We start from the raw sequence: 23,390 nt of genomic DNA, 5'->3' as shown, positions 1-23,390 counted from the left end.
GCTCTTCTCAGCCCCGTGGACTCGCTTCTGTGGACTTGATGTAAAGCTTCTCTTCCTGAAGTAACAGCATTTTTGCCTGTATCCCCACACATACACTCACATTTGATTTTCTTGTATTATTATAACATTTTTCTTATTTTAAATTGGCAAAAGAACAAACCTGTTAAATAGACATTTGCCTCTTAGCTTGGAATCTTAAGTCCCGTCTTAATGGTGATTTTATATGAAGAGAAATATTCTCTAGGTTCCAAGTAACTTATACATGGGCTTTTGGAAAGCAACCTGTTGGTTGAACTGCCCATAAGTTTACCTTCACCTTTGTGGAATTCTAGAACTGAGATTTAAAACTTTTCATCAGGGATAGCGCTTTGTTTATTTTCTAATGCAGTGAGACCATGAACCAATGTAACACGTGGTAACTCTTAAGTAGGTGAGATAATAGTAAAATTTTGAGGCTGGACAGTAAGGAGGTGAGAGCCTTAGAAACCCCAATTTTGATGTCTCAGTAAAGGAAACAGAAAATGTAAAGGTGCTGCCAGGGAGGGAAAAGGAAGGAAGGAAGGAAGGGGAATAAAACCCAAACCGGAGTCAGTTCTGTGCAGTGAGAGGCCGGCGGCTCACATCTCTGCTCTGAAGACCTGTGGCGTCTCTCTTTTCATGGTCTTGGTCCTGAACCCAGCGAGACTTCAGTTTGTAAAGGTGAAATGCCACAGTCTGGATGGTGCAGGACTGAAGTCTCCTGGGTTCGCAAGGGGACACAGTTCAGCTGAGACCAGACGCAGAGCTCGTGGCTGGGTGTCGAAGGCCGGGGAGACCTCATCACTGCAGACCCCGGTCCCTGGGGACTCGCTGCCTGGGAGGCTGGGCGGATGCCTCCTGAGGCCTCTCTGGGACGCAGAGAAGGAGCCTTCGTGACAGGACAGACGTGGGAATTCTTGGGAAGAGGAACTGTTGGGGTGGGTGTGGAGTTAGGGAGGGAAGCAGAGCAGTGATGGGAGGTCCCCCGCCCTGGCCGCATATTACATTCACCGGGGGCTTTTGAGGAGCAGGGAGGCCTGCTTTCCACCCCCTTACCTCCGCCGGAGGCCAGTAAAGGAGTGGGGGGTGGAGCCAGCCAGCATTGACATTTGTCACCTTTTCCACGTGGTGATTCTAAGTTGCAGCCGGGGTGGAGCGTGCCGGGCCCCAGAGGTTTAGAACTTGGGCTTTTGAACGGAACCAGTCTGTTTTGATTCCACGCATAGCTGAATCCTCTTCAGCACCGAGCCCCAGCCCTCCCCACCTCTCGGAGGCTGCGAAAGTAGGTGAGGATGTGCCGAGCACGGCGGGCTCTGCTGGGCGCTGGGGGCTCGTGGCAGGAGTGGCTGGTTGTCTGATACGGAAGGGCCGGTGGCAGAGGGCCTCCTTGTCACTTGGTAAAACCACAGTCCTGGTTACGGCTGCTTCTCAACATGGTGGGATGTGGCTGGAGAACCCACGACCACGTTGGCGGGTTTCGGAATTCATGGCCGCAGCGTGACTGGGACCATTTGGCACCCAGAACCTGGTTCCCCACCATCCTAGACCAGGGGTCAGCCAGCTTTTCCTGAGAAGGGCCAGAGAGTGAACATTTGGGGCTTTACGGGCCATGCCAGTCCTGTCACAGCACCACTGAACTCTGCTGTTGTAGCGCAAAAATGGTCAAGGGCAGTAGGCAAGCAAACGGATGTGGCCGTGTTCCAATAAAACTTTATTTTACAAAAGCAAACAGTGGGCAGGACTGGGCCCTGGGGTCGCAGTTTGTGGATCCCTGCCCTGGACCATGATTTCACACTTTCTCCTCAACCTCACCGCACCCCGCTCGCGGCTGCTGGCCTTGCCTCCAAGTTACTGCGGAAGCCAGCACTCCTGTGGACTCACCAGCCAGCGTCTGCACCATTCGCCCGGCCTCTCAGCCTCCCATCGCCTGTCAGCATCAGCGCGTCACCCCCCCCCCGTCCTTGAAGCCTCTCCCCTCGGTCCCCAGCACCCCTCCCTCGGGGTCGCCCTCCTGTCTCCCTCCTTGGCTGATTTCTCCTCCTGGCATTGCCGGGGCCTCGTCCCGGGACCTCTGCTCTTCTCTGCTCGCTTTGCTGGCGCTTCACTCATCACTTACAGGCTGGCGACTCCGAAACACACTCACCCAGTCCACACGTCTCGCCTGGATTCTGGGCCCTTCTAGCCACTGCCTTCCTGACAGGAAGCATCTCCGACTGCACGTGTCCAAAACCAGACTCGGGCGCGGGCCTCCTTCCCCACCTCCGTGAGATGAAGGCCCGCGCGCACCTTCTGCTCTGTCGGTGAAACCTCGTGTGGTCCCTGACACCTCACTGCCCGTATCGGCTCTGTAGGAAGTCCTGCCGCATCTTCGGAGCACGGTCACTCCTCCTTTCTGTGTGTCCCACCTTTGCCTTCATTACTGCACCGTCTGCAGGGTGCCCGCTCTCCCCACGGCCGCCCTTGCCCCATCACTGTTTCTAGCAGAGCCGCCGGAGGGGGCTTCATTGAGCAAAGTCAGACCAGCTCACTCCCCTGCTCAGAACCCTCCAGAGGCTTCTCACTTGGGTACAGCAGAGGTCATGAGGCCGCACGTCGCATCCCCCTTCTCCTCCTCTTGTCCCTGCGCCAGCCTCAGGCTGACGGCCCTGGCCTGCCCTTCTGCCTCTTCCCTCAGACATCTCCATGGCGTACTTTCTCTCATAGCATCTTTGGGCCTTTGCTCAAATGTCCCCTTCATGGTAAGGCCCATCCTGACGGCTGTATGTAAAATTGGGTCTCCACCCCTCCCCCACTTTGCCCAGCAGGCTCTGCCCCGGTGGCCTGGGCAGTCTCCCTGGGCGCCTTAGGACCGTGATGTTGGCGCAGTAGGGGCCCTGCACGAGGCCCTCCGCCCAGGCTGGCGTTTCCGGGGCGTGGCCACGTTGGCAGCAGGCGTCCTGTGAGTGGGTGCACCCCACCGCCAAGTGCCTGGTGTGGTGATGGAGGGGGTGGGGGACAGCTACGGGGAAGCCCTGCTGTCTTCTTGAGAGCGAGGGCTACTTTATATTTCATTAAGGCTCAGGATTTATAGCCACAAAGCCTTCTCAATGACGTTGTTGATTACAGTCCTGTTCCTCTTAGACATGTAAAGGGGTAACATGTAGGCTGAGGCTGTGAGGTGCTAACCCATCTGGCAGGGTCAGTATCAGACTAACTGCTGCACAAAGGATTTGTGGCTTCCACAAAGATTTCCTCAACTTGTTTTCTTTCCTCTTTTCTCTTTACTTTTCACTTGAGATTTCAGAGGACTGCTTTTCCCTTTGTCGCGTCCCTGGATTTTAAGGAGCCCGGCTCCGGGCTGGGTGTTACAGGCATGGAGAGCTGGCCTGTGCGGGCTGGCCAGGCACAGGTGTGCCCCACCCCGGGTGCCTACTGGCCTCCTCACCGCCCTCCCCCCCAGGCCCCTCCCACAGCAAGGAGGGGAGCAGTGCGGCTCACTAGCCACTGGTTCCGAGCGGTAAGGGGGCGGAGGGCATGCCTGGTGAGTCTGTGTCCCTGAGTGGATGGCCTTTCCCTTCCCTTCATCTGGAGGCACGGTTGGAACCGGAGCCCAGAGCCTCACCCCTGCACCCGTGGTGTTGCCTCTGGTCAGGCATGGATCAGGGCTGTGCTGCGGGAGGAGCCAGGAGACGTTTCCAGAGGAACCTTCATGGGCCGCCTTTGAATAGGTTTCAGTGTGGGTTTCATTTTTGTGACAATCCACTCCCTCTGTGGTCTCAGAGACCAGGATGATTTGGGCAAACTTTTGATTTGAGGTCACTTCAGAACAGTTTTGGCCGTGGGTGTTACACATGTGCTCACAAGTGTTCACGAGTGTGCTCACCCGTGTGTCTTTAGCTTCTCCTGGACGGCCAGCAGGAACGATGCCTGACCCCAGTCCTGTGAAAACACTGCTTCGTTATTCTACAGTCACTACGTGTAGGAGAAAAGAACGGATGACCCTGTGGGGATAAAATAATTGAGTCCGAAAAGCCTTTTTTTCCTTTAAACTTGGCAATCTCGCTAAGCTATCAGGGGAAAATGTGGAATTATATAATAGGTGGGAGTGTGTTTTTTTTAACTTACATTTGAGATGTCTATGGTGTCTTGTCATGTGTGGAATCTTTCTGTTAGGCCATCTGAGAAGTTAAAACTGGAGGAAGGCGAGGTTCTTTTGCACATAAGCCCTCCCGTGCTGTGGCTTCTCCCAGGCTAAAAGCCTCAGGTTGAGCTTTCAGGGACCAGGGACAGAGCTAGGTGTTTGTTTGCTAAGTGGACTGTGTAGCCTTGAAATGCTTTAGCCCAGTGGCCCGCAAACTTTTTGAAAAAGTATCCCGTAAATGTGGAAGCTCCCCAAGATGTTGCCCCTGTTCATGGATCTGCCCCCGGGCTCCAGAAGCGCCCGGGCACCCGCAGTGTGACTACCGTGGAGAGCAGGTTATAGGTCTGGGGTTCACCCCATGCGGGCAGGCTGTGACCGAGGGTCTGGCCCGGGGTTGGGTGATTGAGGCAGGAGCCATCTCCTGGATGGCTCTGGAAGCCCTGGGGTGGGGGTGGGGGCTCCCGCTGACTGTGGCCTTGGTGCTGAGCTGGTATCTGAGGACCAGCTGGGCTTGTTCCTCTTTCCCTGCCCTGTAAGGAGTGTGTGGGAACCGAGAGTATCGACTGGGCTGTGGGCAGCTCCAGCAAGGCCCCTTTCTCCATCTCCTGTGTGAGTCCATTTTCTCTTTCTCTCCTCCAGCCAGGCTTATTTCTGCCCCTCCTGGGCCAGCAGCATTGGCTCCACAGGCGGAGAGCTGGGGGGCCTTGGTGGTGGTGAGCACGAGCCCCGGGTGGGGTCCCTGGTGAGGGAGGAGGGTGCCAGGTACTGGCTGGGCTTGAACCCAGCACCTCCCGACAGGTCCCTCGAAGCTTGTGCAGAGTAGAAAGGTCAGGGACGCGAGCATCACACAGGTGGTGGCACCCAGAGCCCTGGTTCTTGAGATTGTTATATACTTTACACAGCTACACACTGTGAGGGCAGTACTTAACCTGTGGCCTCATTCAAACGTCACAGGAGTATGGAGGGAAAATCATGGCTCCTCTCTGGCCTTTCTGCCCCCCGCCCTGGAGGCCTGGCGTGTCTGCGCATGGCCCCGGTGGCACTGTCTGGCCCATCTAGATGTATGTTTCTGAAGTGGGCATTTGTTTACCAAGGCTTGTTTGGAAAGCCGTGTACGCGGGGTTAGGAAATCACTTGTGGTTTTCATTGCAGCCTCCTAGTACTTCCCTCTTCGTGTTAGTAGAATCTGGTATCACCTGGCTGCACTCAAGATCAGCCTGTTGCTAGGTGTCCACGGAGCAGCGGGGAGGGCTGCCTCCCAGCCTTCTAGGTGCTGCCTGAGGTCTGTGGCAGGTTGCGTACTTTTAAGCAGGTCGCCCACACAAAAGGGTGTCCTCCAAAGGAGCTGGAGTTGGAGGTGTGCAGCGCTGTGTTCTTTATAACGTGGAAATACCGCAGAGATCGAAGTGCCTCTGAAGAGCCCTGGGTGCAGGGAGCTGTGACTGCTACTGCCTGGCCCTGCACTCCACAGACATCATGTTGAAGGCCAGGGCGGATCAGTGGCCAACCCAGGCTCTCCTGGCTGGTGAGTGACAGCCAAGACTAAACCAGGCCCCTGACCCCAGGCCTGGCCCCTTTGTATACTGCAGGGCCCCGGGAGGCTGCACACCCAAGCCGGGCTGCAGTCACCCCGACAGTTTGCAGCCCCTCTTCACATTGTGCCATCAGTATCCGCCTAAGTGAAGTGCAGGAAAATCAGTTTCATTATTTTATAGTCATTTTTTTAAGCAATCTGTTTCACTGATAAAAAACATTTCCAAATAATGTTTCTTATGTACTGAGTTTATCTTGGGGCACTGGGGATGCAGAATGTGAGTTTTTCTGTCATTTAATCATTTAAGAAAAGCTGTTTGGGGCTCCTTCAACGGGTCAGCTTTGTGCTCGTTAAAGATGAAAATGACTCAGTCCCTTAAGGAGCTCAGGGGAGACAGGGATCTACAGTGTATTAAAGTTTTTTTCTTTGTGGTTTCAAGAGGACTGTGTCATAAAGAGCAGAGGGTGTTTATTTCTGGCCAGGAGAAGCTTCACAGAGGAATTGCTATTTAAATATGGTCCTGAAGCGTGAGTACGAATTGCCTGCAGGACAAGAATCAGGGCATCAGGGGAGGGACAGCCCGAGCAAAGGTGTGGAGGGTGCATATTTGAGAGCCTTAAAGAAACAGCCTGCGGTTGTGGTCCTCAGCACGCTTGGGGAAGGTAGGTGGGCTAGCAGGCCCCCCACCCCGGGGTAAAGGACCTTGGACTGTATCCTGTTTGTGCTGAGAAAGCCAAGGAAGGGATTTAAGCCAGGGAGTTATTTAGCCCATCAGATTTCCAGGTTACAGAGAGCCCACTAAAACCCCATGGTTCAAGTACCAAAGTCATCTCTCTCTCCCGACTATTGAAACTCAACTCTTGTTCATCCGGGATGACAGATGAGATGGGAGAGCGAGGCTAGGCCTTGGGCAAAGCAAAATCACCGATAGCACCGAAGGAGTCAAAACTGAGTACAAAATGAGTTTAAGCTGCTTAAAATTGCGTGTTGAACTTTTACAGATATATTGTTTTTATAGTCTCAGCCTCAATATTATACGGCACGACTGAAAATGGCCACGGTAGCCTGTGCTCGGCTGTGGCGGACCAGGCCGCGTGGGGCAGGAGCTCTGCAGTGCACTCCCCCCCCCCAACTTTCCCTCCCCAAGGTGGGGGGCGGGGGAGCAGCGCTCCCCGTGGTGGGGAAGGACGGGCCTCTGTAGGGGGCCCTGTGTGTCCCCCTTGGTTGCCAGTAATTCCGGATAACAGTGCGGAGTGCAGTTAAAACTTTTTTTTTTCCCCCCCGCAAGTGCACTGTCTTCTCATTGTTTACACCAAGGCTAATCCACAAATGTTTAATCCACCCCCAGGTGGTCAGGATTTGAAGGCAGAATCTTACTAAAATCAACTCCAAATAGCGTTGTGGTAACCAGCCTTCTTTGCAAGAGACTTTGCCCCGTTTCTCTCTTTAATATAATGAGTCAGACTTGCCACTTGAAATATTTTTAATCACAAAACTTTTCAGAGAAGTTAATTAGAATGGGCGCACAGGATAATGAGGATTCATGGCGTAGAAACTTCTTTAAGAGTGTCGATAGGTCCTGGAGCTTGAGTTGGTGCTTGTTCAGAGCTAGGTTAGATAGAGAGCACCTGGGCTTCAGGTCGGGTCTTGCGGGGACGCACCTGCTGGTGCTGACTCACTGAGCTCTAAGCTCTGTGTGACCTGCTCCTGGCTGGACTCGCAGTCGGTCTGCGCGGCTCCACGCTGAGTGGAGATGGCCTTGCTTGCCCGCACCCCGGAGCTCCCCAGAGCAGGGACCCTCTCCGGCTGGGCTGGATCCTGTGCTCTGGGGATAAGCCTCCCCTTCTCTTTCCTCCCCTCCCCACAGGTGTCCAGTCCCCAGCCCCAGAGTCAGGGTGGCCCTCACCGTGGCACTGTTGCCCTGCTCTGAGTACGTGTGTGGGGAGGAAAGGCTGAAGCGGGAGCTCTGCAGAGGGTGGGGTTCCCCGAGGCCTCCGGCTCTTCAGAGGGGAGCGGGGCCCACCCCCGAGTTCCCGGTTACCGAGGTCATTTCCCTGGTGCACCATCCCCCGGGCATGGTCACTATCGCCTTCCCTCCCTTCCTGCTGTCCACAGATTCTCATAGGGCTTCTCTGGCCCATTCTTTTCCTGGCCAGGTTTTTTTGTTTTTTTAATTAATTTATTTATTTTTGGCTGCGTTGGGTCTTTGTTGCTTGCTGCATGCGGGCTTTCTCTAGTTGCGGCGAGTGGGGGCTACTCTTCGTTGCGGTGCGCGGGCTTCTCATTGCGGTGGCTTCTCGTCGCGGAGCATGGGCTCTAGGCGCGCGGGCGGCACTCGGGCTCGGTAGTTGTGGCACACGGGCTTAGTTGCTCCGCGGCATGTGGGATCTTCCCCGACCAGGGCTCAAACCCGTGTCCCCTGCATTGGCAGGCGGATTCTTAACCACTGCACCACCAGGGAAGTCCCTGGCCAGGTTTTTAATGGGGACTTTGAATAGATTTATTGACTTTCATCAAGGCCTCATTTCCTGCTGTAAACTTCCCGTGTTCTCTGGTACTTAGAGCACCTTCCCTGCTGTCCTAGATCCAGTGGCTTGGCCTGAGTGCTTCCAGGACCTTGTTTCTGAAGGGATAGAGGAGATCCCGGGCCTTGGGGGCGTCAGCTGGGCTTGGTAGCCGGGCTTGGTAACGTTTGCTGGGGACAGTTCATGGGGCTGGCATCATCTAGCCCTCGCAACAGCCCGAGGAGGAGGTTGCTGGTTACGCCCACGTCAGGGGAAACGGAGGAGCAGAAGGTGAAATGAGTTCCCCCTGGCTGTGCGTAGCCCTCTGGGAGGCAGAGCCAGGACTTGACCACAGGTGGCCTGGCCCCAGGCTCTGCCCCTGACCACGAGGCAGGACCCCTTCCCGGGACAGGATGCAGGCTGTGCAGTTGCACCTGACGCCCGCACCCACGCCACCTTGACCTCTGTCCCGAGCGGGTGCGGTGGCACGTCCTGGTCATCCTGCCTGGACTGGGGAAGCTGGGGCCCCGCAGTGTCCCAGTTCTCAGTGAGTGACTGCTCCAGGCCCTGTTTCCAAATTCTAGGGGCATTTTTGCTGTGGCCTTTCTCTGTCCGCGGTGCTGGAACCCGGCGTTCCCAGAGCACAGCCCCACGAGCGAGGATTCACCACATCCTCCATTCAGTGGGCTCTGCCTGGCCGGCACCTCCAGGACATCGCTGGCGTCTTGTGGGAACTGCCCTCCCTCTGTGAGAGAGTAAGGCCGCGGCAGCACCAGTCCCTCCTTAGGGACCGTCCTTTCAGCCCAAAGCTTCGGCGTCCGCCGGGTGGGGGCTTTCTCCCCCCTGCCCACCTCTCCCCACCCACTGCCCGTTTCATCCACTGCCCGTCCTGCCGAGACCACAGTTGGAGGCCCCGTGACTTGGAGGCCGGGCCTCACAGTGGCTGGGGGCTGCGCAGGAGGATTGGAAGTAGAGGGTAGAGCCCGAGTCAGGGAGACTCAGGCGCCGTGTTAGCTCTTGGGCCTCAGTCTCTTGGTCCTCGAACTGGGGCTGCGGTAGGAGGTGGTTAAGCAGCATCTCCACGCCCTGCAGCTCCTGTAACCCTCTGTTAGTCCTGTGGGTCTATTTTGTGGCCCATTTAGGAGCTGCCTTTGATCACTTCCTAAAATAGGACGTGCTGTTTTGGACGTTGCTGTCGGTGAGAGGGATGTGTGTTTAAAGCTAAAATAGGCTGTACTTTTTAACTTGCGGGTGTTTCCTTTTTCTGTGTCATGCACACCGTGTTTAAGTCACAGTGTCATAGTGTCCTCCCTCCCACCCGAGAGGACAGCCCCAGGCGGGTGCCAACCCACAGACCCAGCTGCTGAAGGCCTCCCGCCCGCGACCCGGGACTGCTCCAGGTCAGGAGGCCTTTGACAATGTCTGTTCTTTGTCCGCTGACCCGAGGACAAGGTCATTTGCCCAAGAGCCTGAGGGGGTTTGGGATCTAGACAACTGAGGGCCTCCCTTGCAGGCCAGCTGCTGAGTGGTTTCCCTGGGCTGGGCTGGGCTGTAGTGAGAGTCCACACGGGGACGGGCGGACCCCAGCCCCATTCTGGGTGAACTGTGGGCAGCTGTCAAGTGTTGCGTGTACACACACCCCACACCGCGCGCACACACACACACACACACCCCACACCACACACACACCCCCCACACACACACCCTTGCACCAGATGCGGTAACCTCTCTTTTGGCCTTTCTGATGGTCACCAGTGTGGCTGTGAAGAGGGTGCGGGGTCCCGTAGGGGAGGGTGAACTGGGGGAACTGGGTGAGCTGGGTGGGAGTGGGAGGCTGGCAGGGACTGCTGAGGGGGACGCGGCTGACTGTTCCACTCTGCCTGACTCACTCTGCGTTCAGTCCTACTGTCACTGAACATGGACACAGCCCACATCCTGTCTTTTTGCTGCAGAGCTGATTTGCAGTTTTTTGAAGAGGGAGGCCTCTTCGATAAAGAGGGAGGGAGGTCTGATTTTTCCTAGAGCATTAGGACTTAATTGGAAACAGCTGTGCAAAGCTTAGGGCCTCTTTCTAAGACAGCAGACTAGAGGCAGCTTCTGCAACAACTTCAGTGCCTGCGAATCACCTGGCAGGCCTGTTGCAGGCTCCGCCCTCAGGGAGCTTTAATAGGTGGGGCGCTTCCTACAAGCTTCCAGAGGACGCTGATGCTGCCTGTCCGTGGACCGTACTTCACGCTGTCCTGGAGCCCTTGGTCCTGTTCCACCCCCCACTCAAGGTATTAGCTTATTTTTATCACCTTCCCTAAACTGGGCTACTTCTTGTGGTGCTAATTGATAGCAGCTCCAGTTCCAGGAGTGCGGGGAGGGCTTCTTGTGTCCGCTCTAGTTGGCAGTGGTTCTGATGGGGGTGGGGAGACAGTCTGCCGTGCTCTTGCCAGGAGCTCGTGCGTGTGCCTCGTGTGACCCCCCCCAAGACTACGCCACCACAGTGAGTTGAGCAAGGTGTCAAAATCCAGGAGCCCTGCTGTTTCGCTGTAAGAATTACACGCCAGATCTAGTTTACGGAGCCTCAGAGATCGATGAATGGTCTGATTGGTGGCATCTCAGCTGGTTCGTCCCTGGTCTGAACCAGCTTGTCCCAACCACTGGGACCAGAGCCATGACCCTGCTGTTTATGAACTAGGATCTTCTCAGGGGTTCCAGGAGGCCTGTCACCCACTGTGTCTGGGACCAGGCAGTATGGCTGATGGCGGGACGCCACGTGGACAGAGCGTGTGAGGATGAGGAGGTCCCCGCTGGTTTACCTTGTCTGATACATAAAACGTCATCAAGCACCAGCTTCTCTGAAACGAGTAACCGTTGCAAATGGAACTTGGACAAAGGATAACAGACTCGTTCTCCCGTCCGCCCAGCCCCGCCTCCTGGGTTTCTTGTCGGCCGCCTGGCTTGAGCTGCTCCCATGAGATGGTCTCTGGAGTGCTTCAGCCTGACCCTGGGCTGGGCCCCTTCCTCAGGGTCTTCCTCGGGCCGGATCTGGATCTGAAACTGCCCCCAGGCCCCAGTGTGCGGGCCTGAGGAATCGCCCCCAGACTGCCCAGTGGGGCTGGGGTGCTGCCCTCCTAGCCCCTGCCCGCCCTGCTGCCCTCTGGCCAAGGGGCAGCCCCTCGCCGAGCCACTCAGGCTCTGCCGCAGCAGTAAACCCTCCTTCCCGTTTTTGCAGGGCACCAGGTGGAGCCCCTTGGAGGGGTCCCGGCTCTCTCGCTGTCTCACCCCCAGGGGTGGGCTCATGTGCTGGGCACGGTGCCAGGTGTCTCTAAGGAGCAGTTTGTGACTCCCCAGCCACCTGATGAGGCTCCCTAATCAACCCACTGCAGATGAGGAAACTGAGGCCCAGAGAGAGAGGAAAGGAGAGCCTGGGACTTGACCTAGGGCTAGCTGGGTCACACTGGCCTGCTGCTAGGTCGTCTGATCGTCACCTTTCAACTTCAGAACTCTTTGGAGGTGGGGCTCCTCCCAGAACAGAGTTTAGCCAGTGGAGTTTTCCTGCATCTGGTGCTTCCATTGCGAGGTTGTGGGTGTTGCTCGGTGTCGCTCAGTGTGAGCCCTCGCCCCGCGGAGAGGTCAGGGGTCGTGAACAGCAGGGGTTGGAGGGGCCTCTGGGCACCTGGTGGGACCCTCTGAGTTGGGGGGAAGATGTCTTCCCCTGACATGCTCAGGAGGGAGGGAAACTGCATGCCTTTCCCCAGAGCCTCAAAGCGTTTTGTGTATCAGAGCCAGCTCGGCCACTTGTCGGCCAGAACCTGTTTGTCTGCAGTCGTCTCTTCTGATCGCCAGTGGCTACTGGATAACCCAGTGGCCTGGCGACGGTGTTGGTTTCTTTATGGAGCTGCGTTTGGCTGAATGTTGGCCTGTGTTGTACCCGACTCACGTGGGTTTGGGTATAAGGATTCAGTGACACCATTCCCATGTGAGGTAGTGCCGCCGTCCTCTGTGTGAAGCGATCTCATTACACTGAGCCTCGAGAGCAGACTTACGGAGGCTTTGCTGTATCTCCAGGTGATCCAGTGTCAGCAAGCAGGCTGGTGTGTGGGGGTGATTCTAAGCATTTGACTCTTCCCCCAGCGGACCGTGCCTTGTAGAGTCCCAGGAAGGTGAGGGAAGCGGCCTCAGCCCGCAAGTGTGCTGCTCGCTGGGCCTGAGCATCTGGTGGCTGGTCCCAAGGGGGCACCCTGCCCACCTCCGCCTCCTCTGGGCTGGGCGCTTTGTTTTTTGGTGAGAGGTCTCATCATCAGTACTTCTTGCTTTTCCTTTTCCCTTTATTAGGAGTCTGCCACAGTGGAGTTAGGCTGTGATGTCCTTCCCTGGCTTAATAGCTCAACGTGGTGTTTAAATGTTCTAAACTTTAAAAACTTGCAAAGTTTAAACAAGCTGAAGCAGCGTTAAAGGAAGTGGCACAGCAGGTGATGTGAGGGAGCCTGTGTTCTGGTCCCTTTCCTCTCTGCCTTTACACCTGCAACGACTACGTTAGCACATTTTGGGGCTAAGCCTTTGGAGGTCTGGGTAAAATCCCCCCGGGGCCGCAGGTTAAATTGTTCCACTGACCATCCTGGACAGGTGTGGTTTGCCTCATTAGCGTTAAGTCACGGGAGGGACTTGATGGATGGCAAGAGTCAGTCACACCTGGTCCAGGGGGTGAGGGCCCTACAAGGAGGGCGGGCTGGTGGGGGGCAAACATGAGAGGTGGGCCCCTCTAGATAGGTGTAACCGGCTCTCCTGGAAGGGAGCAAGGGGCAGGATGTGGGCAGCTGTGAGGTCCTGCCCCCTCCCCCCTCCCCCCGCTCGTCATCCTGCCTGAATGGGGATGTCTCCTCAGTGGGCTTCATGGGGACTGGATGCCAGCAAGCAGCTAGTCAGTGCTGACAGTGGGCAGGTGTGGGCAACATCCAGGGATGTGATCAAAAATGACAGGCGCAGACCCTCCCATTTAAAAGAAACATGTGGCCTATGATCTCTAAGCTGTAGAAAAGATTTTTATTTTGCTTACGTTGCTTTTTCGAAAAGAAAGATAAAAAGATAAGTCAAACTAGAATGCAGATAGTGGTTTTTGATATTCTTTATTAGGTTTTATTGTGATAAAACGATTTAGTAGGTGCTACTTTATATGAAAAAGCATAGGAAGGCTGATAACGGTGGATTTCCACTCAGCTTAAGACATTTTCATTTCCAGTATAGTTGAAACTACATACCTTCACCCTGAGGTTACCGTCAGCTTCAGTTTGCATTTTATTATTTCCATCCGCTCAACTCTTTGTATTTTGTGACCCAGTCTTTACATATTTTTGTGCTGGGAGATGGGAAGCAAGTTATTTCTCAGTTTGTCTTGTGACGCTTACGGTCAGAAACAGCTGTTGCTTGAAATGAGGCTTGTTGCTACCTGCCGCCGCAGGTGGTATGGGAATGGTCAAGTTCAGGGTGGGGCCTGCGTGGGGCTGGGGCCTGTGCATTATGCTCCCTCCCCTCTCTCATCCTTTTGCCTGCCCTGCGGCTGTGTGCCGGGGTGGGCAGCACCCAGCCTGGTTCCCAGTGCAGAGCACAGGCTGGTCTGTGTCTACCTCTGCTGCAGAGCTGGCTTCACCTGGGCAGGCTCTCTCTACCCCAGAGCATGCCTGTGGTCTCCGCACCAAACACCTTGTCAGTAACATTGCTCACGAGCCCTGCCCTAAAGATAGCAGCCTGGACCTGCTCTCTGTGCCCCCCGTTTCCGGGCTTTTCTCACCTTCCTGTAGGCCGCTCCTCTCCTAGGGATGGTGTGCCGCCGGACAAGGCCTGGTGAACACATGTGTCCGACAGATGGACAGTCCGTGAAGTCTTTTCTTCCTTTCCACTCTCTGCCTGGAGCCTTTCCTTTTGTAAAGAAGCCCTTGCTTAGGGACTTCCCTGGTGGTCCAGCAGGTAAACTCCGCATTCCCAATGCAGGAGGCCCAGGTTCAATCCCTGGTCAGGGAACTAGATCCCGCACGTATGCTGCAACTAAAAGATCCCACATGTCGCAACTAAGACCCGGCGCAGCCAAATAAATAAATCAATATTTAAAACAAACAAAAAAAAGAAGTACTTGCTGTCCCACCTCCGCTCCTTTGCAGACGCCCCTTTGTCTCCTCACAGTAAATGCAGCGTGGCTGGTTCCCCCATGAGAGCCAGAGGCCTCGCAATGGATGGATTCCTTCCTCTGCACAGCCTACATTTCTCAGCCGAGGTGGGCTTGGGGGTCCCTTCCTCCTTGACCCACGACGTGCCATCCTCTCTACCTCCTGTCACTGCCCTCTGGCATCACTCCGGGTTACCCCGGTCTCCAGAGATGACTGGGCAGCGGCCTTTGACGTCCTGTCACTCCGTGTCTGCAGGGCATGTGGCGTCACCAAGCCCTCGGCCTTCAGCCTCCTCTCCCGTGGTCGTTCCTGAAACTGCCCCCTCCCGGAGATCCCAGCCTTCCGAACGCCCACCTCCCTCCTGTGTGTGCCCGTCCTTGGCTCCCGCTTAGTCCCCGCTGGTCAGGCCCACGGGAGCTTCTTGTCCACTGGACCTGCGGTACAGGGCTAGCCAGGTCGCAGCCACTGCTCCAGGATCTGGGGGTCTGAGGTGTGACAGTTTTCCTGTGACTTGGGGATGGAGGAGTTGTGCATCCCCCCCCCCCCCTGCAACCATGAGAGACGGGGGAGGCTGTGAGACATTTGAGGCAGAGCCCCTCTGGCTGAATCTGGAGGGATGGAGGGGAGGGAATCCTCCCCAGGAGCCAGGTGGGAGGGGAGGTCCTAAACCACCTCACATGGGCTCGTTTTTTTCCAGTAATTAAAATTTTACATACTTATTGTAAAGGGTTTAGAGAAGCATGGTCCAGGTGATAAAAAAGAAAATCACGGTACACCGTCTACCAATGTTAACGTCTTAATACGTTTTCTTCTAATCGCTTCCATTTAGTGTGTGTGCGCTTCTGTGTATTTATATTGGTAGATCTTAGAGTTTTAGGTTTTCATTTGTCAAGTTGTTATAAACTCAGTAATTTCCATCTCAAATGCCTGCATGGTATCTCACCATATGACTGAACCGTAATTTACTGTTTCCCTGACGGACATTTAGGCTGCTATTAAATCTTGCAGTTCATGGTGTAAGGTACGTTAGGGCACAGGTAACGAGCTGCAGTGAGCGTCCTCTTAGCACACATCCTACCTACTGCCCCCCTCCCCCCACCCCAGTGGCCGAGTAAACTCCAGCTGCTGCACATCTGTCTTGTGGATGGGTGACCAGGCCTATAGGGTGTGACCTCATTCCATTCAGAGGTCTCACCTTCCTGCTAACAGAGCCCCTCCGGCCACTGCTGGCCACAGGCTCTTAGCTGCTTTGCCAGTCAGTCTGTGCCTACTTAGGAGCTGGAGAAAACAGCCACGTGTTATCTTGTTTGTAGGACATATTTTAGGTTAAATGTTTAAAAAATGTGTGTGAAGAGTTGATGCAGTCTTGAAAATATGGTAGTCCTGCCACCCGGCAACAGCAGGGACTATGTTTGCCATTTAACGTTCAAGAGAAAAAGTAGGATGCTATACTTTAGTACCTGCTGATCTCATCTGTGTAAAATATGCAAATAAAAAAACTCTGACTTCAGTTGTGTGATTATGGGTGGGGTTTCCCCTTTACTTTCCAAACTTGCCGCAGGGGAACCATGGTGATAATTTTTTCAAGCGTCTGTGCTATCTGTCCTCGGCTGACTACAGGGTCAGATTCCTTGAAAACCCCCCAGGCGGTTCCTAAGGTGACTTGGCTGCCGGGTAGGTGGTGTGTGTCTGGTTGTCCCCCTGCGCTTGGGGCCAGCCATCACTTCGGGACCAGCCATCACTTCGGGACCACGGCTGTAGCTCTTCTGGTGATGGGAGCCCAGCTGCGGGGTTCTTTGTTTTGTTGATTTCAGGGTATCAGCATCTTATTAATATGAAAGTGTTTTGCTTTTTTTTTTTTTTTTTTTGGCGGTGCGCAGGTCTCTCACCATTGTGGCCTCTCCCGTTGCGGAGCACAGGCTCCAGACGCGCAGGCTCAGTGGTCATGGCTCACGGGCTCAGTCGCTCCGCGGCATGTGGGATCTTCCCGGACTGGGGCACGAACCCGTGTCCCCTGCATCGGCAGGCGGACTCTCAACCACTGCGCCACCAGGGAAGCCCCAAGTGTTTTGCTTTTTAAGTGAGAAATTTGGAAGCTGTTTCATTCATCTTCCTTTGAATATTTAATCCAGAGTTTTGTTGTTATAGTAGAATATACTCTTTTCCTGAAGTAAATCTGTAACTGAGAAAATAGAAATCTGTTGGAAACACCTCGTCTAAAGTACTACAACATGCTGATTGCTAACCATCTACATGAAATATTTCTCTTCATAAAATTTTCAGTTCTGTCGAAAGGGTTACTGCTTATTAAAACAAGGGGAGGGAGGCCTGTTGATGAGAAAGTTAAATTAGAAACAGTACCGTTGAGAGGTTTTGAATCGCAGCCTTCAGGGGAGGTTTGCTACAGTCCCGCTCCGCGGACCACGGCAGCTTTCCAGAGTCCCTGGCAGGCAGCTCCTCTTCTCCTCATTGCTCCCTACGATGGAAGGCTCAATTTCTAGCCCTTTCTCCTTTCTCTCTGGGTATCTTCATGGGGTACCGTAACTGCATTGATGGGTTTATGTTGTTGCCTGAAGTCTCAGTAGTAAATTAGGCTGAGTTTAATGGAAATGCACACACATTGCGGGCACTCGTACAAGATGGTCTAAGAATCAGACGTGTCCCTGTGATGTTTGTGAAGCAGCAGAGGTGCTGTGAGTCCTCCTGGGATCCTAAAAGTCTAGGAGTTATGGCCCATCTTCCTCGGTGTCCAGGCCAGTCTCTGTTCTCTTGTTTTCTCTCCTCCTTTCCTTGCCCTTGGTCATCTTCTGAAAGAGGAGACTCTTCCACTTCTCCTGCCTTTCTCATCAGCCTGTGCATCCCTCCCCCCAAGGCCTCCAACAGCGTGGAGACCATTGGAACCACCAGCGAGCCAGAGGAGGAGAGACCAGCTGAGGGCAGGCAGGGCTCTCGGAGTTGCCCAGAGGCCCTGCAGTGTGGGTGGGCGAAGCAGGCCCAGGTCACAGAGCTCTTAGATCACTGGGTTCCTGAGGATGAGTTACGTCAGAGGAATCTAGGAACAGAAGTCAGTTCTTAGAAGGCTGGGTTGTGTGAAGGCCAGGGCAGCTGCTTCTCGGGTGTCTGTTTGCTCTACCTATGATGGCCTCTGCCTGAAGGGCCTCCTCCTGTGAGGAGTCTGCACCAGTGATCTCAGCCAATGGCAGGAGGTGGGCAGGGGGAGACTGGAAGCTGCGTCCTCTGGGGAGAGAAAGTATATAAAGTATAGCTTTCCATCTTTGCACTTAAAAAAAAAAAAAAAAAGGAAAGGCTAATTGATTCAGACCCAAGGTAATTTATTTTATTTATTTTTATTTTATTTAATTTTTTTAGATGTTGGGGGTAGGAGTTTATTAATTAATTAATTTATTTTTGCTGTGTTGGGTCTTCGTTTCTGTGCGAGGGCTTTCTCTAGTTGTGGCAAGTGGGGGCCACTCTTCATCGCGGTGCGCGGGCCTCTCACTATTGCAGCCTCTCTTATTGCAGAGCACAGGCTCCAGACGACGTGCAGGCTCAGTAGTTGTGGCTCACGGGCCCAGTTGCTCCGCGGCATGTGGGATCTTCCCAGACCAGGGCTTGAACCCGTGTCCCCTGCATTAGCAGGCAGACTCTCAACCACTGCGCCACCAGGGAAGCCCCCAAGGTAATTTAAAAGAAATAAGCTTTAAAATTTTAGAATAGTTTGAGATTTACAAAAAGCTGCAAAGATAGTAGAGAGTTCTTCTATACTCCCCCCTCACCCTCCCACCCAGTTTCCCATATCGTGAACATCTTACCTTATTGTGGTACATTGTGATACATCAGTCACAACTAATGAGCCAATACTGGTACATTATTATTCACTAAAGTCCGTACTTTATTTAGATTTCCCTAGTTTTTATTATTATTATTTTTTAACCAAATGTCCTTTTTCTGTCCTAGAATCCTATCCGGGATGCCCTGTTATATTTAATTGTCTTATTTCCTTAGGGTCCTCTTGGTTGGGAGACTTCCTCAGACTTTCTTTGTTTTTGAGGACCTTGACAGTTTTAAGTAGTGATGTTCTGGTATTTGTAGAATGGCCTTCATTTTGGGTTTGTCTAATGTTTTTCTCATGATTGTACTGGGGTTATCAGTTTTGGGAGGAAGACCACGGAGATGAAGTGCATTCTGGTCACATCCTAGCAGGGTCCATACTGTCAACATGACTCGATCACCTGGCTGAGGTGGTGTTTGTAAAGTTACACTCCCCACCTGCCCTAGAATGTTCTCTTTGGAAGGCAGTCACTACGTGCAACCCACGGGTATGGGGTGGGAGTTAGGCTCCACCCCTTTGAGGTGACAGGGTTATTTTCGTAAATGGTTTGGAATTCTTCTGTGTGTGAGATTTGCCTCTTCTCCATTTATTTATTCAGTCATTTGTTTATAACAGAATGGACTTTTGGATATTTATTTTCTACTTGGGGTTATAATTTAGTACTAGGTTATTTATTTATTTTGTTGCTCAAATTGTTCCAGCTTTGGCCATGGGAGCTCTTTTGGTTGGCTACTGTGTCCCTTTGACCTACCCCCATTATTATGGGTTTTTTAACTGTTTTTTTTTTTTTTTTTTGGCACTATGAGATGCCCCAGGCTCATCTTGTACATTTCCTGCCCCAGCCCTAGAATCTGCCATTTCTCCAACTACCCCTCACCCCTTTTATTGGAGAATTGCATTAAAAACCAAGACCCCGGCACCGAGTGGTTAAAGTTATTGTAATTTCAGTGTCTGTGTACTCAACTGAGGAATAAAAGCAAAACACATAAATAGCGATACTAGCAAGAAATAACTGAAAATCTCCATTACCAGCTCTGCCCCTTCTCAGGCTCCTCAGACACAGTTTTACGGTTGTAAACCTGATGTGCACCTCGTTCTGAGTCCTGTTTCTGGAATCGTCTCTGTAGTGGTGATGCCTTTATGCACACACTCTTACCCGTTCACGGTGGAGATGCAGTAAGTACGTCTTGGAATAACTAATTCCTGCACCTTGAGTCCTGTAGTGGCTCTTGGTCAAAAGCAATATATTGAAAAAAGAACCCGATGGAAGAGAAGTTTTAGACACATGATGAGCTGTGTAGACAGAAAGCCCCACTGAGCCCCTTAGAGAGAGAGGGGCTGCTTGAGGCTGGGGTCCGGGGAGACAACTAAGAGATGGGGTTGGAGCTGGTCTGGTAGGTGGAGTGGGTGGGAGTTGTATTGTGGAGGCTACAAGTGCAGGGGGGCCGAGTGGAAGCCTTGCACCCCACCCTAAAGACTCTGGAGCCTCACCTTTAGGAGAGTGTGTGCATGTGCATGCATGTGTGTGTGTGTGTGTGTGTGTGTGTGTAAGTGATGTCTTCTCTGGCTCTCAGCCACACTGGGAGGCCAGATCAGAGCTTGTTGCCTTAGCCCCTTGTGGGGTGCCAGTGGGAACAGAGAGAAGAGGGTGATGAAAGCAGAAGTCTCAAAGGAAGAGGCAGCGCAACCCAGCGACTGCCCAGCGTGGTTGATGGTTGGGAAGCCGTGTCGGGAATGTCTGAGCTCCTGAGAACGGGGGGCCCCAAAGGGAGAGGATGCAGGAGAAGCCAGTTCTGAAGGGGGACATGGGCTCCAGTTTCAGCGGGTGCCAGGAGTCCGGGGCTGGTGACTCACTGACTTAATAATGCTGGATTCGGCCTCCAGAGAGGCCTTACGGCCGAGGGGAGGGATCCGGGCATCATCTCCTGGATGGCTCGGTGGCTGAAAAAGTCAGGGTGCAGGAGGGTGAAGGCACACACCGAGGACGAGGCCTGGCCTGCAGCCTGTCCCTGTCCCTGCCGTTGTCCTGGCTGTTGGCAGAGGGAGCTACCCCTCGTGCCGGATGACCGACGAGCATGGGGTCGCTGAAGCACCAAGTGGGAGCTGCCGTTCCACACCGTCTCCTGACACCATCAGTACTGGGTGGTTTAGGGTCTTTTTTTTTTTTTTTTAGTATTTATTTTTTTGGCTGCGTCGTGTCTTAGTTGCAGCACACGGGATCTTCATTGTAGCATGTGTGGTCTTTCGTTGCAGCACGTGGGCTATTTGTTGCGGCCCGTGGGCGTCTCTCCAGTTGCGGCGCGTGGGCTTAGTTGCCCTGCGACATGTGGGATCTTAATTCCCTGACCAGGGATTGAATCTGCGTCCCCTGCATTGGAAGTGCAGATTCTTAACCCCTGGGCCACCAGGGAAGTCCCGGCTTAGGGTCTTTTGTCTTGGGGCTTCTGTGTTGCTGTGCTGGAACTCCTCTGACAGTCTCATTCTGAGGGAATTTAACCCTAAAGCTCTCTTCTTGGCGGAGTGAGCCCTGCTCCTCTCCTTCCTGAGTCTGAGAGGACGCTTGAGAATGTGAGCCCCACCCCTGCCCCCTGCCACGAACTACGGGTGGGACTTGTTTCTGGGAGGGAGATGGTGTGGGGGACTCTTTAACTATTTGGTCTGAGTTTTTGTCCTTGGAAGACATGGTATATTGTATAGGGTTTTTCCGTCACCCCTGCATGCAGCCACCAAATTCTGACTGCCGTTTCCGCTCCTTCTGTGTGGAATTAACATCTTTGTGAGATCCACGTGCCCGTGGAGTGACGTGGACAGTGTAGAAAGGCCCCGGGGGATGGAGCTTACCCAGAATTCCTGTGTCCCTGCGGGGGCTGTGGTGATGGGGAGAAGTGCTCCGGTTCTGGGTGTATCACCGGGACTTGTCGAGGGGCTGGATGTGGAGGAGGGAGGGACTGAGAGAGGAAACGGGGAGGACGCCATGCTTGGGGCGTGAACCACCTGGAGGATGCTGATGCTGAGATGGAGAAGGCTAGAGGTGGAGAAGCAGGGAAGCCAGGGGCGGCGCGGACAGTCCCAGAGGGGTGAGGACGTCCTCCGAAAGGGCTGTGTTATTCGGCTGGTTTCCTTTTTCTGACTTGCTGCTTATCACACGGGAATCTCTAAAAAGTAGATGGTTTCAGAAGCAGTACTTGGCTCTGGAGGATGGAGCCCATGTGGGATGAGGATGCCCGCATGGGAGGGTCTGGGCCCGTCCCGCAATGCTCTTCTCAGTCGGGCCGCACAGAGGTACCCCAGGCCCCTGGCCTGCACTGTCACAGTTAAATACGGAGGAAGAACTTGAGTTTCGGGCCAGGCAGTTTGGCCCAAACTTCACTAAACTTCACTGGTTTAGTATGAGGTACTTCCGGAGGCATTTGTGGTCTGGTTCAGTCCTGACCCCTTTATTGCCCTCGTGGGAATGCCTTCCTTCCTCTCATTCTGTTTGAAACTGGGATTCCACAACTCCTTGCCCTAGAATCACCATTAACCTGTGACACCAGTGCCTCCTAGTAGACGAGGTGGGAATCTAGGGCGCCCCACCTCCTGCCCCTGTCGGGGGTGACAGCAGGGTCAGGGGTGGAGAGGTTGTGTCTGCAGCAACCAAAGACCAAACACATCGAGGGGAAACATTTGGTCCTTTGGGTGTCAGAACATGCCATGAAGCGTTCGTTTTCCAAAATTATTGTTTTATAGTACGTGGACTCCTTCTACTTAGAACAAAATAAAACACTTTCCAAAGAAGAGAAGCATTTTAATGCCAACTTCTTAATTAAAAAAAAAATTACGGTGGGGAAAAATAAAACGAAGTTGCATTTCTTTATGGTGATGGAGAAAAAAATCAAAAGCCCAAACTCTGTCAGATAGACAATAGCAGTAAGGATGAGTTCTGTCCCTATCTAATTGCAGCTGAGAAAACAAAACATCAAAAACAAATTGTATTTCCACAAGGGAGTGGGAGGTGAGCTTTGTGTATCCCACTGGATTTTCACCCAGTGGGTAGTCATGTGTCAGAGCCTGGGTGTTTTTACACTCGGGGTAAGGCCTCTGCTTTCGCAACTGATTCGGGAGGGTCTCATGAGCCCCCAGCTGCAGACCCAGTGCCAGGCGGGGCCTGGGCAACAGAAGGTAAACCAAAGTGCCCTGGAGCCCTAAGGCCTCACCCAGGGAATGCTCTCTTTGGAGTGTTCACACACACTCACGCATGATCTCATCTGGACGGTTTGGTTTGCAAGCGCCTTGGCCAGGGAGAAGCAGCAACTTTCAGTCAACAAGAGCACTGAAAGCTGCTTAACCTGACTGCAGTTGAAGAGAGCGAAGCCGGCGTCACGAGTAGATGTAGCTGGAAAAGGAGCAGCGGGCCGGGTGCATTTCACGTGGAAATAAGCCGCCCTGTACCCCCGATGGGAGGCCCCTTTGTGCCCAGTCGCAGACGTGCTGAGTGCTGTTCATACTCTTCCCCGCACTGCAGACTGGACGGCAGCCCCAGGGCGCCCAGGTCAGGGACAGGACCGGAGCTGGGGGATGGGTCTCTTGTTCAGAAGAGTCCTTAAAATCAGGGAAGAGTGTAATACGTTTTACAACAGTTTTCTTCTAGTGTGGGTAGCTTTTAAAACATTGCCCCCCCACGTGATCTCTCACTGGCCAGAAGCAGCTGCCAGGGGTCCCCTCCTGGAACATCTCTCTCCTTGTGGGAAGGGCCAGGCCCTGTTGATAGGCTGTCGTGGGGGCCGGTACATTGCGTCCTTCCTCACTGTCTCCCTTCATGCTTCTAGAACCTGTCCTGTCTTCAGCTGGCTGGGAGGAGATCTCAGAGGGGTGTGCGGGCAGGGAGCCGGATCCCCGTGATGCCAGGGGGCCTTCAGGGATGACTCGTCTGGTGTGTTCATGAGGGTGAGCACCGTCAGGTTCCAGGGGAGGTTGAGGCAGGGGCTTCTCCGGAAAGGGTGCCTGTGGGGCCTGTATAGGAAGCATAACCCTTGGACCTTTTGGCATCTGTTTAATGTCTGGAGGGACCTGTAGGGGAACCTAGCCCAGGAGGGCCCTGTCCAGAATAACGTCAGTTTGCTAAGTACTGACTTTGGGTACGTTTTGTACGTTATAGACGGGGAGTCTGGGGCTGGAGGGGGTCTCAAGTCCGGTCCAGTTCTCAGCTCCTGCCTGACAGAGCCAGCACTGGGGCCACCCTCCCTGCATCCTC

At 53.8% G+C, this 23,390-nt stretch overlaps 2 protein-coding genes across 10 annotated transcripts in view; one reads left to right on the top strand and one right to left on the bottom strand.

The window, feature by feature from the left end:
- The window catches only part of MGAT4A (alpha-1,3-mannosyl-glycoprotein 4-beta-N-acetylglucosaminyltransferase A), a 504,464-nt gene that overhangs the window by 250,376 nt on the left and 230,698 nt on the right, over nucleotides 1-23,390 (bottom strand). The gene's annotated exons all lie outside the window — the stretch shown is intronic.
- INPP4A (inositol polyphosphate-4-phosphatase type I A) overlaps nucleotides 1-23,390 on the top strand; it is a 148,741-nt gene that overhangs the window by 22,210 nt on the left and 103,141 nt on the right. The window contains exon 1 of one of the 9 annotated variants that reach the window (XM_067704219.1): nucleotides 10,376-10,452. The exons of the other annotated variants lie outside the window; for them this stretch is intronic. The gene's annotated coding sequence lies outside the window, so the exon portion shown is untranslated. Of the gene's footprint in view, nucleotides 1-10,375; nucleotides 10,453-23,390 lie in introns of those variants that run through there. 9 annotated transcript variants of the gene reach the window in all.

This window comes from Pseudorca crassidens, chromosome 14, assembly GCF_039906515.1.
Source record: "Pseudorca crassidens isolate mPseCra1 chromosome 14, mPseCra1.hap1, whole genome shotgun sequence".
Taxonomy (NCBI): domain Eukaryota; kingdom Metazoa; phylum Chordata; class Mammalia; order Artiodactyla; family Delphinidae; genus Pseudorca; species Pseudorca crassidens.
Note: the sequence above shows the minus strand (reverse complement) of the source record. Positions and strands in the feature narration are given on the sequence as shown.